Source organism: Ctenopharyngodon idella, chromosome 3, assembly GCF_019924925.1.
Source record: "Ctenopharyngodon idella isolate HZGC_01 chromosome 3, HZGC01, whole genome shotgun sequence".
Classification (NCBI taxonomy): Eukaryota; Metazoa; Chordata; class Actinopteri; order Cypriniformes; family Xenocyprididae; genus Ctenopharyngodon; species Ctenopharyngodon idella.
The window spans coordinates 31,756,672-31,770,511 of record NC_067222.1 but is presented as its reverse complement, the minus strand read 5'-3'; the positions used below and the strand labels follow the sequence as shown (position 1 = coordinate 31,770,511).

The following is a 13,840-nucleotide window of genomic DNA, read 5'->3' as shown; positions in this document are numbered from 1 at the left end:
AAATGGCACACATTCCATTCTTATTTTTTCTCCTGATGTGTTTAACTAGTACGTATCTCTATTTCATGTTATATTATTATTTAATTCTGCCTCCAGAATTTATTAATGGGTGTACTGTATATGATACTGTGGACAGGTCATTATAACTTTCAATTGTTTTAGGTGTTAATGGTCAGAGCCTGGAGTCCATCCCATCAAGTTCTGTTACCAAAAAGCCTGGAGAAATTTTGAAAATTTCCTGTAGAGGATCTGGATTTGATTTTGGACAATCTGGCATGCACTGGATCAGACAGCCAGCAGGGAAAGCATTGAACTGGATGAGGCTCATCTTGTATGATGCCAGTAAAACAGTGAATGCAAAAAGTGTTGAGGGACGAATAGAGATCACCAGAGATAATTCAAACAGCATGGTGTATCTGAAACTCTGCGGTCTGACAGCAGAGGATTCAGCTGTTTATTACTGTGCAAGATATACACAATGATGCAAACAAAGCACTGGGCTGTACAAAAACATGTCAGCGAGGAAAATGAAAAAACAACAACAACAACAAAAAAAAAAAAAAAACAAATCCAGCAGATGACGCTGGAGCACAGTACAACTTTGATCCAAAGAAACAGACACACCTTCTGCTGAAGGATAAAATACTTAAGCTATAAGAATATAAACTATTTAAATGCCCTTATCCCTGAGCCTGACATATATGCCCTGAATGATCTTCAGTGAATATATTGAAAACAACAACAACAAAATTTATCAAGAATTAATTTATCATTAATTAAAAATGTGTTCTATACACTGTCAGAAAAAAGGTCCGGTAGGGCAGTATACTCTGGTACAAAAGTGAAAAGACACTAATATGTACTTTTAAGGTACTAATATTTTCCATTTAGGGGTAAGCAAGGTACAAATATGTACATATCACAGGCAATATTAAAATATAATTTCCTAATAGCACAGCACACCCATCATTACTGCCAACATTGTCTTCTGAAAGAAAGTTAAATAAAAAAGAAAAAAAGCCCATAATACAAAATCATATATAGAAATATGTAGATACATATTTTCTGACCCAGACTGATTCTATGGTCTTAAGTCCTGGTCAGGTTTTGACACTGTCCTGTAAGATCTCTGGATATTCAGTGACTGACAGCAGCTACTGCACTAACTGGATACGACAGGCTGCAGGAAAAGCTCTGGAATGGGTTGGAAAAATATGTGATAGCGGTAACATATATTACAGTGATAAACTGAAAAGTAAATTTCAAATTACCAGAGACTCTTCCAGCAATAAACATCAGTGTTTTACAGTCAAACAAATATTTGAAAAATGAGCTGCAGACCTTTCTCTGTTGGTGCAACAACAAAGTTTTAACAGAAAGTGAATGAAGAGGTTTTCATCTCAACGCATTCATCTTTTTAGCAGCTGTGAGGCCAGCTAGTACTGTGTGCTTATGCTGATTATTAATATTCAACATTGTTAGTTTAGCTTATTTAATAACAAGACAGGCACCGTTACAGGTCTGTTGCTGAAACCAGATCAGACACTCTGCATGCTAATTTTAAAACTTAACATTTATTTGAATTCACTGAACAGCTGAGAAAAGCAAGTGTTTCTGATGATGGCCCAACAGAGACACACATTATTACTGCTGTTGTTGCTATCAGATGTAACATCAATAAAATTATAACACAAATATAATTAACATATGCAATAAATAATACAAAATCTCTAAGACATTTTTAATGTATAAACTTTAATTGGCATAAATGCTCTGATCAGGGCAAATTCAATCAAAGAATACTTCATTTTAAATTTTGATAGTTTGAATCACTTACAGTCACAATAAACTGTTTACATTTTCTGCTAATGAACTTCAACCATATCAATAATGACTAAAAGTTCAGGACAGTGTGATGCCTCTTCATGTAATCCCAATATTCTTGTTGTTTGAGCATGTGGAGTTGATTATTAGCTCTTTATGTAAATCTTCTGTTGCATATTTAAACACCAGACATGAGTCAGTTTATACATTCATCTGATCACTAGAGGGAGAGAAGAACAAACTGTGCTGTGAAACACACCATGATCTCTTCATCTTTAGTGTTGCTTCTGGCAGTAGTATCCTGTAAGTTTAGTCTACTTTTCTGTGTGGTACATCATTTTGTTGCTAAAAAGCTTGTTAACCATCTTTAAACTTCATGCTATTTTACTAACAGGTATTATTTCATTTGATACAGGTATTCATTCAGAGGAACTCACTCAGCCTGAGTCTCTGACTGTCCGTCCTGATGCCACTCTAACTATCAACTGTAAAGTCTCCTATTCAGTTACTAGCTATGATACAGCCTGGATTCGTCAGCCTGCAGGAAAAGCTCTGGAATGGATTGGAGTGATCTTGAGTGGTGGAAGCTTATACTACAAGGATTCACTGAAAAGCAAGTTCAGCATCAGCAGAGACACCTCCAGTAACACAATAACACTGCAGGGAAATAATATGCAAGCTCAAGACACAGCTGTGTATTATTGTGCCAAATATTATACACAGTGAGAGACGCAAACAGCCTCCCTGTACAAAAACATAATCACATTCACATTAGGGTATTTATCATTTTGTCCTCAAACGTTCAAAACCAATATTCATAAAATGTTCGTGATTCACAGCTGATTTTCATTTGATGACATTAAAATTTATGTACACTGAATCAGTTAGAAAAACAACAATTATCTAAATAAAATACATAATTAGCTAAAATAACCATTAACAAAAACGATTAAAGCATTATTTGTTTCAATAGAAAGTCAATAAAATCCATCACCTCTTGCATCTCTTTGCTTTCATCAGGTTATAAAGTCTGTTGGTCAGTAAAGTTCAGTTTTGAGCTTGTTTTGACCCAGTGTTACTGTTGTCTCAGAGGTGCGATTGGAGTTTTCAGCCACTGATTGAGCAGCATTAAGGGTCTCATCCACAGATCTGTGTCAGCCAATGAACTGAAGTGCTTATTCTGTTTGTGTGTGGAGTAGAAACATAAAACACACACAAAAACAAACTAACATTTAAAAAAAGTTTCTTTGGAATTTTTGAACATTTTCATTCAAGTTTGTTCATTTACATTGTAACATTCTTAATACAAATATAATAGAAATGCAGAAGGGATTCTGTTGGTAGAGACTCATCAACAGTGCCATTAGATCTTAATATAGTATTAGATTTTAAAGCTCCACCCAAATGTAAATGCCATAATGTACAGTATTTCTACCAGCAGTATTCAGTGACATTGTAGCAGTTGGTCTTCCTGCATCATTTGAAATGGCACACATTCCATTCTTATTTTTTCTCCTGATGTGTTTAACTAGTACGTATCTCTATTTGAAGAGTTCATCTGCAAAAACAGATAACTCAATTTTTATTAATTCTCACAAAATGTGTTTTATTTATTTATTTATTTATTTTATTGTGCATTCCAAGTATTATCAATCAAACTGCAGTTAGGTTGTTTTGATTAAGTAATAATGACTCCAAAAAATACAGGTAACTTACAAAATTAAAGTTCATTGAAAGTATGTTTTTTTTATATATTAAAAGTCTGTTGCTCAGCAAAAGCAGATAAAGCCAACAGTCGTTTTTTGGCAAAAGCAGATAACTACACATTTCAGTTAAACAAAACCAAGTAATTGCTTTGTAATTGCATTTAAAACACACTAAAACACGTGTGCACACAACCGGTCCTTTGCTGACCGCCGCTACCATCATCTGCGTTGTGTGTAAGAAGACCCAGGGCACTTATACTTCTGTTCACCAAAAGGAGATTTAGTGACAGCCACGACCATCATTCACTTCACTCCATCTGTGGATTAACATGAATAAAGTTCATATCTCACTCTTGTGGGCATTCCATAACGAGACATTCCTCTTCCCAGCATAAACAATGCGAACTGGTGAGAGGCGTGCACTCACTTGAAAATGGCGTCAGTAAGACAGTAGACAGAATCAACATATATTACTCAAAGAAAAACATAAATAAATAAATACAAAATACAATAGAAGGATTTTAGTGAAAAAGCAATGTGTTACATTCAAATTGTATTTACTATAACTCGTTACATTCACCCCTTCTGGATTTCACTAAAATCCGTACTGGATCCAAATGACTGGTACAGGTCTACAATGAAACATTCATTAGTTCAACTTGTGAGTTACCCACTATTAGGTCAAGAAAAACATCTCTTGACATATTCGCAAACATCTTTCCCCATTCCCGGCCAGAAGAAGCGTTGGTGGGCTAGATGGATGGTTCTCGTTTGGCCTTGATGACCCGCTAAATCATGCACACCCTTCAAAGCTTGGCCCTTGAGACTAGAGGGTAAGACCAGCTGATACCGCTTTTGTTTACTATGTGGATCTTGTGTGACTCGGTAGAGTATTCCATCCTTAATCTTTAGTTTGTCCCATTGTCTGAAGAGAGTTATAGCTCTGGAACTCATGTTGGCCTTTTCTCACCTCGATGGTTGACGCTTTAAGTTCAAAAAGAATATCACTCTTGAAATGACTGAATCGGCCTCCTGCAACTCACGAATTTCATCTGCAGGGATCGTTGGAAGGGTATCAGCACCAGCTGGAACTAGATCTTGATAAGACTGAATTAGCTGCACAGCTCTTGCTTTTGATGTTTCTTCCCACTGATCATGCAAACTTAAACAGGCTTTGACAGTGGAGCTGTCAGAAGGAAAGACAAGACAGGAGGAATCAGTTAGAGGACCGGAGGCAGATCTGTAAGTTCTGAGCTCCTTGATGAAAAGCATTTCGAACTCCATCTCCATCAACCTCTTCAGCCTCCACAAGTAAATCGCGATATGGCTCCTTCATTAGCCTGCTGCTCACAGTTTGACAAGAGGGTCTCATCCGCCACTATGTTTTTTGTCCCTGATATATGCTTCAGCTCAAAAGTTTAAGCTGCCAGTTTGGACACCCAATGCTGCTCACAAGCGCAGAGTTTCGCCTTGGACATAACATATGTGAGCGGACTGTTGTCTGTCCAGACCGTGAATATTTGACCTTCTAACCAATGGCTAAATTTCTTGCACACGCTCCATTTGAGTGCCAGAAACTCAAGCTTATGAACTGGATAGTTCCTCTGTGATTTACTCAGGGTCTTGCTTGTAAATGCGATTGGGCGAGCTTGCTCTTCGCCTGCAGGCACTTGGGATAATACGGCTCCCAAACCGTCCAGTGAAGCGTCGATTGCAAGAATCAGAGGTCGAGTGAAGTCAGGGTGTGCTAAAACCACACTTTTAAGCAGGCTTTCTTTGAGGTTACATAATGTGTGATCACATTCCTCAGTCCAATCTGTGGGCTTGAGCTTCCTATAAGTTCCTGCTTTAGTTTCCCCCTTGTTTCCTCTCTTACCTTTCTGCCCAGCTGTGAGAGCAAAAGGTGGCTTCGCCAAAGCAGAACATCCAGGAATGAAATGTTGGTAATATAAGATCATACTAAGGACTGATTTAATTCTCTGCACTGATGGAGTATATCTGTCATCTTCCATCAAATCAAACTTGGACAGCTTTGAGATAACTTCAACTTTAACAGGATCTACAGAAACTCCATCCCTGTCTATGATGTGACCCAAGAGCTTTACAGAGGTTCTCAGTAGGTGGCATTTCTTAGGGCTCAGCTTAAGATTGTACTGCCTCAGACGACTGAACACGACCTCCAACCTTTCTAATGCTTCCTGCTCATTTGGAGCGAACACCAACAGGTCGTCAAGATAACATAATAAACTGCTGAAGTTTAAGTCTACAAAGATGCTTACCATCATCCGCATAAAGGAGGCTGGGCTGTTGCATAGCCCTTGTGGCATCCTGTTATACTCGTGCAGCCCTACAGGAGTCGTGAATGCAGTATATTTCTTGACCTCTTTGGTCATGGGTATGTTATACAAACCCTTTTACTTCACCACAATCCAATGCATGCCACTCGGTCATGCAGATTTGCACTATACAACATCAGGAAAATCAGGCCCTTTCTAACAGAACATGCAACACAACTTCTGGTCCAGGCCCTGGTCATTTCTAGGCTTGATTACTGCAATGCTCTTCTGGCTGGACTGCCATCATGCACAATCAGGCCTCTACAAATGATTCAGAACGCTGCAGCACGTCTCGTCTTTAACGAGCCCAAAAGAGCCCATGTCACGCCTCTCTTCATCTCTCTTCACTGGCTACCAATTGCTGCTCGCATCAAATTCAAGGCGTTGACGCTTGCTTACAGATCTGCCACAGGCTCTGAACCCTCCTACTTCCACTCACTCTTACGAGTCTACACTCCTACCAGAAGCCTACGCTCATTAAAGGAGCGAAGGCCTGTGGTACCATCACAGAGAGGCACGAAATCACTCTCCAGGACATTCTCGTTCACTGTTCCTTGCTGGTGGAATGATCTTCCTGCCTTTATCCGGAATGCAGAATCCCTGGCAATATTCAAAAGACAGCTGAAAACTCATCTCTTTCGTGAGCACTTAACCTCATCTTAATTAAAAAAAAAAAAAAAAAAAAAAAAAAAAAATTATACCTATCCTTTCACTTCCTCTAATCCCTCTCTATTGTAGCTTATGATACTCTGAGCATTACCTAAGACTTGTATTGTGAGCACTTTTTGTGTCTATTTGCCTCGTCATGACGACTCGCTTGTTGTATTCCTCACTTGTAAGTCGCTTTGGATAAAAGCGTCTGCCAAATGAGTAAATGTAAATGTAAATGTAAATGTGCATGCTTGGAAAACACGTTGTATCTCTCCAGTAATTGGACTAATTTCTCTTTTGACTCATGGCTGACAGAGCAGGACTGGATGTCAAGATCAGCGAGACCAACAGTTTCCAATGTACGTCTGAAATCAGCCGATGAATTAGGTGAATGCTGATCCTTCTCCACAACCACTTCAGCTCGACTCAGCCCTTGAAAAAGTTCGAAATCTTCCACTGCAACACACGGGAACACATCTGCTAATTTGCGATTTCTGCTTAGAGTGACTGACTTGTCAAAAAAGTTGGTGACTTTTACAGGAACCCAGCGATCACCCCATAATGGCGTGACAACTCGCCTGACCATGATGTCTCGCGACGCAGACCTCGAATTGTTGGTTCCACTACAACTGTGCTCCCTGGGGATATGGGGACATTTTTTGGCAATTTTCCCCAGACAAGATGTTCCTGCTTTGCTAAGAGGGTAACACTTTGCTGTAGCTTGATGGTTCCCACCTTGTCTGAGAGCTCTGAACCTTTCCACCGACACGTGTTGGCCATAACATCCAGGAACTGGACTCAAACAACAAGGGCGCTTGTCGGTTTCTGCTGTAAAACGTGAACTCGCGATGCCTGACAGTGGACAATACCGGCTTTTCTGAAAAAACGGATTTATGGTTCAGAATGTGATATGTGGAGAATAACGCACAGCAGTTAGTTCATTTTTTTTTTTTAAAAAGTGGCGTTTATCATTTTTTGCAAATTAACTCTTCATTTCATTTAATTCTGCCTCCAGAATTTATTAATGGGTGAACTGTATATGATACTGTGGACAGGTCATTATAGTATTCAATTGTTTTAGGTTTTAATGGTTAGAGCCTGGAGTCCATCCCATCAAGTTCTGTTACTAAAAAGCCTGGAGAAATTTTGAACCTTTCCTGTAGAGGATCTGGATTTGATTTTGGAACAAACAGCATGAACTGGATCAGACAGCCAGCAGGGAAAGCATTGAACTGGATGAGGCTTATCTGGTATGATGCCAGTAAAACAGTGTATGTAAAACGTGAGAGACTGTGCTGCACAGCTGACAGATGTCCTAACAGATATCTTCAACACCTCGCTGAACCAGGCAGTCATCCCCACGTGTCCATAGCTATCATACCGGTACCAAAGAAATCACCTGTGTCCTGTCTAAATGACTACCGTCCCATAGCACTGACTCCAATCATGATGAAGTACTTTGAGAGGTTAGTCATGCACCACATAAAAAACAGCCTCCCCAACACACTTGATCCGCTCCAGTTTGCATACTGTCCAAACCACTCTACGGATGATGCAATTTCCTCCACCCTCCACATGGCTCTTACCCACTTAGAACAGAAGGACACTTATGTAAGAATGCTGTTCATCAACTTCAGCTCAGCATTTAACACAATAATCCCTCAGCAGCTTATCAATAAATTAAACTTGCTGGGCTTCAACTCATCCCTCTGTAATCGGATACTGGACTTTTTAACTGGAAGACCTCAGCCAGTCAGTGTCGGCCACAACACTTCGAACACTACCACTCTGAGCACAGGTGCCCCACAAGGCTATGTGCTCAGCCCGCTGCTTTTCACGCTGCTGACCCACGACTGCACTGCCAACCACATCATCAAGTTCTCTGATGACACAACAGTGGTAGGTCTCATCAGCAACAACGATGAAACACACTACAGGGAGGAAGTGGCACAGTTGGCGGTATGGTGTGGCGCTAACAACCTGTCCCTCATTGTGGGAAAGACAAAAGAGGTTGTGATGGACTTCAGGAGAAACTCAGTTGATCAGCAGCACTAAATTCCTAGGGGTGCACATCACAGAGGATCTCACCTGGACCACCAGCACCACGCGACTCTCCAAGAAGGCACAACAGCACCTACACTTTCTCCGCCGGCTGAAAAGAGCAAGTCTCCCTCCACCCATCCTCACCACATTCTACAGGGGAACCACTGAGAGCCTGCTGGCCAGCTGCATCACTGTCTGGTATGGGAACTGTAGTGCAGCAGAAAGCAAAAACCCCATACAAAACCCTACCTCCTGAAACACAGACTACCTCACCTCCCCCCAAACACCCCCTAACCATGCCACATCACACGGAAAATCTGTCTGAAAGTTTTTGTGCAATTCTGAGAGTGCTACACACAAGTGAGTGGGCCTGTACAAATCACCTGTAGTAACATACTCTCCTCTGTGCACTAGACACTTCTTACATAGACTATTGTGTACATAATCTTACAAAAGACTCAATTACATATGTTTGTTAACATGCTCATGCACAAAAAACAACAACAACAACAACAAAAAAATCATCTTGCACTGTTCCCAGCCAGCTGCTTGACTTACAATGTTTCTCTTTGCACGTTCAGTATTTATGTGAAAGCATTTGTATATTTTTATGTTTAGTAACTATTTATATATAGTATATTTATAGTCAGACTCTCTCAGTAGGTTAGTTGTTTATAGGTTTACACTGTCTGTATTTATGTAGCACCGTGATCCTGTGAGGCACGACATTTTGTTCCACTGTATATGTCACCACATGTAGCCGAATGACAATAAAACTCAATTTGACTTAACTTGAATTCTTGGTACATTTTACAAGAGGGCGCACTGTTCTCACATGTAGTCAAATCATGGTAAATACAATATTAGTCTCAGTAGAAGAATTCTCTAGATCTCTTTCTACTTCTAACACATTATTTCATGATAGTGAAGTCTCTTTTTATCGATTATAAATAGTGGCCAATAAGCAATCTTCAGCAATCTACTGTCATCACTGAATTATTTATTTATTGATCCATTCTAATGAAGCTCACAACTATGAGAGTAATGCTAATAGTGCACACTTGATGTTTGTTTCTGTGAAGTACTAAAGTGTGTGTTGTATTTCTGTTTCTGAGAGCAGCTTTTACTTACTGAACACAGCACGACTTAAGAAAATATTTATTGCCTGTACAGTGACTACATTTAAGGCATTCAGTGTATATTCCAGGATAGTAAAGAAGTAAACTGAATCTGAAAGGCCTTAGATATCAGCATAGAATAAAGACCAGAAAACAAAAAGGCTACATTTAGTAAAAAAAAAAAAAAAAAAAAAAAGTGTGCTCATATCTATCTCATAGCAAGGTAATTTTTTAGCGATATTAATAAAACATGTATCACTTTAAATAATAATAATAATTACTATTATTGAACAACAGAGATATTTGGAGACAAGAGAGTGTAGGAAAATATCACATTTACTGATGCGTTGCCTCTCAGGAAACACCTGTGTTTGGTTACTGCCTCTAAGAAAATAAGTGAATTTGCATGTATAGTTTCATAAGACTTGTTTAAACTCTATAATTATAAAGCATATGGGAAACTACTAAAACACAGTTTGTTAAAGTAGCTATCTATTAACATACTCAAACATAAATGGAAGACAGTACAATCAAGAAATGTTTATTTGAAGTCTTCTCAGCAAATTATATCAGAATCAAATTATGTGACCCTGATGACTGTGAAATAATTTTAGAAAAGATCCTACTTTTTTATTGAAATACTGCTGACCAAACTAAACTGATTGTGATGTTTCAATAAAACTGAAGATGATTAATTGCACCTCATTTATATTTCTTCCTTCAGTCTTTCCATCTCCCTCCACTGTATGAGTTTCTCTGAGAGGTTCTATTTATGTTGCCTTTAGGTTGATAAGAGTTGTGTCCACTGCTTTCTGACCTACAATCATAAGAATTTCGGGGTTTTGATTTTTGCCTTTCATTGTTGTCAAAAGATAGTTCAGAGGAAAAAGAAGTGCCAAAATTATGAGACACTGCTGAGGGATGCCCAGATAAATTATGGAAGGTTCCAAGACCCACGAAGACTAAGAAGATGGTTAGAGCAATGATTGTCACGATCACGGCCGCTGTGTTGGTCCTACATGCACGCCGGCTGTGCTTCTGAGCTTCCAGCTCTGTCATTTTGCTTCTCGCCTTAAAAAAACATAGAGGGAAACTTAATTGAGTAAATCTGAGTATAGACTAACATGTTGTTCCAAACACGTGCTTGCACTTACCTTTAACGAACATATCAAAGCAGCGAGATCCAGACACAAGCAGTTACAAAACATGATGTTGAACACAGAGCAGCACATGTGGTCTTTTCCTTTAAATGTCACCCTCAAAAAGATGACTTTAGGTGTAACCCCCCCCCCCCATTATCTGACTTTGAGAAGTTATTCATTCCAACTGCCACAGTTTCTCTGGCAGAATCTTGTAAGGGAATCTCGTATATGTTTTGATGCTCCATCCTGTTCACAAAAATGAATCAATGAGTCGTTCATAAACTTCTGCGTCCTTTTATTGCTTGTGTTCTCTTATGTTGCTCTAAATGTTTGATGCTTGTTTCCATTAACTCCCACCTTTGTGGTGTGAAAACTTATCCATTTCTGTGGTGGAATTCAACTAATTACAGGGTAAGTGCAGGTTCACAACATACTGCAAAAAACTGTAATTTTTTACTGCCTAAAGAACAGCTGATACCCAAACTATGAAAATTGTGTGTTTGTGTGTGATATAATAACTTACATTAATGCTCCAATAATGTGCTTTAGACCTCAAATCATGAAGGACACACAGAGTGAGATGCTGCAAGAAAAGTGCACAATCCAAGTTCTATCATGACAACTCTCTGAGTGTTTGACATGGTAATGGGTATGACAATGTTGTATGTTTGGTCTTGGCGGAATAGATCTGCTACGCTGTTGCTGCTTTTATTGCTGCTGCTGCTTTTAATTATTGCTGCTGCTGCAGAGCAAGTACAGGACTTGCTACTGCCAATACATACACAACATGCTGCTGCTGTACAATATAATGTACATGAATTACCCTTAGCAGATCTACACAGGTAGAGCCGGGGAAGGTGGAGGGTTTCTAATGCGCGCTGCACTGCTCAAGCTTTGGAGAAAAAACATGTTTTAGATATGGAGGAGGCTCAACCAAAAGCAAAAAAGAGAAAAGCTTGCTTTAGAATCTGAAATGGCTACAGCAGATGCTAAGGTAAATGTTTTCCTGAAATCTAAAATACCAAAAATCGAAAAAATTTGCTCAAAAAGCACAAAAGGAAGTGCAAAGTCTGACACAGGCAGTACTTATCCATCTACTGAATATATTGCACCTGCAAGAACACCAAAGGTTCAAATAACTCAAGACAAACAAGGGAAAAAAATGTAAATCAACTCTGATGGTTAAAACACATCAGAGCCATTGAAAAAATTCAGAAACATAAAAGGGACTCATCCACTTTGGACAATACAGCTCTTGCAGATGTTTTGAAAAAACAAAATGAAATAACTGCTTTGTTGATAAAGCAACAGCAAACATCCCCTCTTCCAACAAGGGAAATTCCTGTGTTCGGTGGAGATCCTCTGCAGTTCAGATCCTTTATTAAAGCATTTGAGGGCAAGACTGAGAGTATGCAAGACAAACTCTATTACTTAGAGCAATTTACAGTTGGACAACCCAAAAATCTGGTTCGCAGTTACTTGCACATGGATCCTGTAAGAGGATACAAGGAAGCAAAGCAGCAACTTGAATGGAATTTTGGTAACAGTATAAAAATATAATCTGCTTTCATTGAAAAGTCTTTGAATTGGACGGCTTTAAAGGCAGAGGATGGACCAGCTCTAAGATCATGTGCACTCTTTCTTTGTAGCTGTTTTAACACTGTGCAAGAAGTTAATTTTGTGGAGGAGCTGGAAAATTCAGCCAACTTGAGAACAATTGTTTCCAAACTGTATTTCAAGCTTCGCGACAAGTGGAGAACAATGGCTTGCAGCATACAGGATAGTCACAATGGCAAAGTCATGTTCAAAGTTCTTCTTGAATTCATTGAAAGAGAGACACGAGCTGCATTGGATCCTGTATTTGGTGACATGCAAAGCCCAACAGACAAGAGGGAAATCTCTAAAGTAACAACAACTGCAAAGCTCAGTTTTAAATCTCCCAACAGAGGCAGCAGTTTTGTAACCACAGTTACTACTATAGCAGAATAAATGAACGACAAGCTGAAATGAAGTTATAGTGCCTCAAATGCAGTGGAAAAGCTGCCATGCATGTTTTGTGATTAAAACCACACCATTGAAGTTTGTAAGCCATTTAAAGTCAAACCCAACAAAGAAAAGGTGGAATTTATAAAGGTAAAAGGATTGTGTTTTGGATGTTTGGGACATGGGCATATGAGCAAAACCTGTCCAAACCGCAAGAACTGTCAGATTTGTCACCAACGTCACCCAACCATTCTACATATTGAGAGCAAGGAAATTCAAAGAAAAGACTCCTAAAGTCTTTTCAAAAGATCAGATATCAAGTGCATTGGTTTCCTTGAAAAATAGGAAATATATTGGGGCTGGTTCAAAAGACTATTGACTAAAATTGACTAAGGGAACCAAAGTTGTGCAGACGTATGCATTCCTTGATCGAGGTAGTTCTGCAATGTTTTGCACAGAAGAATTGATGTCTCAATTAAATGCTGCAGGAAGAAAGATGAAAAAACTATGGGTCAGGAAAAGCTTGTGGCCAGTTACAGAGTTTCTGGATTAGAAGTGGCTGCTTTAAAGGAAAATGGATTTCTAGAATTACCTGATGTATATACACAGAAGTCGATCTCAGTCACCAAAGACAACATTCCTAAAGAAAAGGACATTAGAAAGTGGTCTTACCTGAGAGATGTTGTTTTGACGCCAATAAATGCAAGCATTGGGAACCATGGAGAATCGTCAACAGTGAAGGAAGTAATGGACTGTATGCTGTAAAAACTCTCCTTGGTTGGGTCATTAAAGGTCCGGTTAATCATGGTATGAATGATGATGAGGATAATGTCCCTGAAATGCAAGTAAATAGAGTGCCTATTAAATTTTTTTAGGAGGAACTGTTGATCAAACAGTACAATCAAAATTTCATTGAACAGCAGTACGATGAAAAGACAGAAATGTCAGTAGAAGACTGGCAATTCATGGACACAATCTCAAAGACTGCAGAACTCAAAGACAGACATTACTATTTAAATTTGGTTTTTCGTGAGTCC

At 39.0% G+C, this 13,840-nt stretch overlaps 2 long non-coding RNA genes across 2 annotated transcripts in view; both read right to left on the bottom strand.

Moving 5' to 3' along the window:
- Nucleotides 1-13,840, bottom strand: part of LOC127509640 (uncharacterized) — a 160,855-nt gene that overhangs the window by 52,576 nt on the left and 94,439 nt on the right. The gene's annotated exons all lie outside the window — the stretch shown is intronic.
- On the bottom strand, nucleotides 9,997-10,939 carry LOC127509651 (uncharacterized). The gene is made up of 2 exons (XR_007929336.1): nucleotides 10,833-10,939; nucleotides 9,997-10,749 (listed from the first exon to the last, which is right to left on the bottom strand). It is a non-coding gene; the product is annotated as an uncharacterized LOC127509651 (long non-coding RNA).